General features: G+C 47.1%; 1 pseudogene; it reads right to left on the bottom strand.

Moving 5' to 3' along the window:
* Window positions 1-697: 697 nt before the first annotated feature.
* LOC141104049 (5S ribosomal RNA) lies at window positions 698-816 on the bottom strand (annotated as a pseudogene).
* Window positions 817-2,700: the final 1,884 nt, after the last annotated feature.

The raw sequence follows: 2,700 nt of genomic DNA, 5'->3' as shown, positions 1-2,700 counted from the left end.
TTACTGTGTTTGACCCCCTGGCCTGGCTTCTGATTTCCTACTGGACTTCCATTGGTCCCCCTTTCTGGACCTTAAGCACATTGCCTCTAGTGACTTTGTTCTATCCCTGTGTCATCTTCAGGGTTGTGCTGCACTCGGCAAGGGGAGCCCTCCCAGCATCTCGGCCTCCTACCAAGACCCTGACAGTTATACCTTGGGCCCTTGATCCGGCTACAGGAGGGGCCAGGACCTTTGTAAATACTCGAGGTGCAGTAGCTAGACCGAAAGGCAGAGCTACAAAGTGAAAACGAAGATTTTCTACCTCGTAGATATTTCTGGTGAGTGGGAAATATAGGTACATGAAGGTATGCATCCCTGATGTCTATTGACGCCAGAAGTTCTCCACCTTGTAGGACAGAGACCACTGATTGGATTAACTCCATGCGAAAAGAGCGGATATTCAGAAACCGGTTTAGATCTTTGAGATGTAGAATGGGTCTGACATACCCATTTGGTTTTGGTACCGTGAAAAGATTTAAATGAAACCCCAATCCCTGCTCTTGCATGAGAACCACTAAGATCAATTTTTTGAGACAAAAGATGGTCCAATGCTTGAAAGAGAGACTTCTTTTCCTCTGGAATCTGAGAAAATGAGGAGACTGGGACTTTCGGAACTGAAGCTTGTACCCTAGATTCATTGAGGAAGTCACCCATCTGCAGCCTACGGCACCTGGTATTCCCAGGTGGTCCCCCATCCAGGTACTGACTAGGCCCGACCATGCTTAGCCTTTAATATCAGATGAGATCAGGCGCTTTCAGGGTGATGTGGCCATTGGCTCCCGAGACTGCCTACCAGACCCGTGAGAACTGCAGAAGTCTTCCCCCCACTTCGAGCGAGCGGGCGAGCCCCCTCATAAGGAGGCTCCAGTTCCCCTCTTGAACTTGACAGTGAAGGCCATCGTGACTGCCTGGAGGCAAATGCTCCTGACACTGGAGAAGGAGCTTGTTTAAATGAAATACAATTACTCCTCTTCCTAACTAGCAAAAGGGTACTTTTTTCACTAGAAATTTTTGGGATATATTTATCCAAATCATCCCAAAACAGCTGTTCACCGAAAAGGAAAACTAGCCAGGAGCTTTGCATGACACTTTGGCTGACCAATCTTTCAACCACAAGATTCTATGCCTATGCACCAGCCCAAGTGTAAGGTGCGTGGCTTGAGGAATATAATCTCTCATGGCGTCTATTGCTAAACATAATGCCGCTGGTAACTCAGCTAAATCCTGGCCTGCTGATCAGGAATAACCTTGAACACCTGTTTAAACTGGTCTCTCAATGATTGACATACAACAATTGCTGCTAGCGCAGGTTGAGTCATCAGAGAAAAAGGTTTTTTTTTGCTTTTTTATAATAGGAATTCCAACTTCTTATCCGTTGTATCCCTAAGCATATGAGCATTGTCTACCGGACAAGTCAAACTTTCATTAACAGAGGATATAGCAGCGACAATTGCTGATATCTCCCACTTCTTAGTGAATTTTTCCTCCATAGGATAAAGTGTTATGCCGTGTACACACGAGTGGACTCTGCGGCAGACTTGGTCCGGTGGACCGGACTCCGTCGGATAATTCGATCACGTGTGGGCTCCAGCTGACTTTTTTCCCCAAAAGTTCGACGGGCCTAGAAATGAAACATGTTTCAAATCTTTCCCACAGACCCGAGTCCGGTCGAAAAGTCCGCTCGTCTGTATGCTAGTCCGACGGACAAAAAACGACGCTAGGGCAGCTATTGGCTACTGGCTGTGAACTTCCTTATTTTAGTCCTGTTGCATGTCATCACGTACGAATCCATTGGACTTTGGTTGATCATGTGTAGGCAAGTCCGTTCATTCGAAAGTCCGTCGGAAAGTCCGTCGGAAGGTCCGTCGAAAAGTCCACCAGACCTAGTCCATTGAAAAGTCCGCCCGTGTGTACACGGCATTATCTGAGGAAAAAAATGCTTATCTGGGTGATCCCTCTCAGTATACATACACCTTTCCAGCAATGAATTGACAGGAAAGGCATGCGCAGCTTGGGGAGGCTTTAGTGAACCCAAGCAAAAAGTGGGCATATCAACCGACTCAATGAAGAGTAGCAAAAATGCACCATCAATCTTTGTGAAGATCGTGAAGCTGATCCCTGTGGATTTGACCCCTCAGTAGAGGAGTCATCAGCCTCTCCATGGTCCCCTGAGGGAAATTCATCTTCTCCCGCCCCCAGATCCTCAGTTTGAGGGTCCTGGGTAATGGAAAGGGATCTGTCGCATTTTATCCCATTCTGGGATGCAATTAAAGCCGCTAGCCAATCCTATTATGGCTTGAGGAAAAAACCCTCTCCAGTAATATAGACAGGCTGCAGTATTGAAAACAATTACAATATTTGATAGCCCTGATGGCTCACTTTGACTGGCCACCCCCTCTCAGGGGAGGATGGCATTGTAGAGATGAGTTTAGGCTGTTTAGAGCTGGAAGGAGTCCTTTTTGAGCCCTTTTTGGGGTGTTTCTACCGCCCCTTCTGACCATAGCCCGATGCACAAATGCAGAGGTACATCCAGGAGAGATTGCATTCACGGCTTGAGCAAATAGTCCAGCAACTGTCGCTGCTATTAACGCTCAGCCTGATGCTTCAGTAAATGTGCCAAAGGAATGCCTGTGTCACCACTTGCATGCCCCTTTTTAGCTT

The sequence above is a fragment of the Aquarana catesbeiana genome, linkage group LG07 (assembly GCF_042186555.1).
Source record: "Aquarana catesbeiana isolate 2022-GZ linkage group LG07, ASM4218655v1, whole genome shotgun sequence".
In the NCBI taxonomy this organism is placed as follows: Eukaryota; Metazoa; Chordata; class Amphibia; order Anura; family Ranidae; genus Aquarana; species Aquarana catesbeiana.
This window is presented reverse-complemented; position numbering and strand designations above follow the sequence as displayed.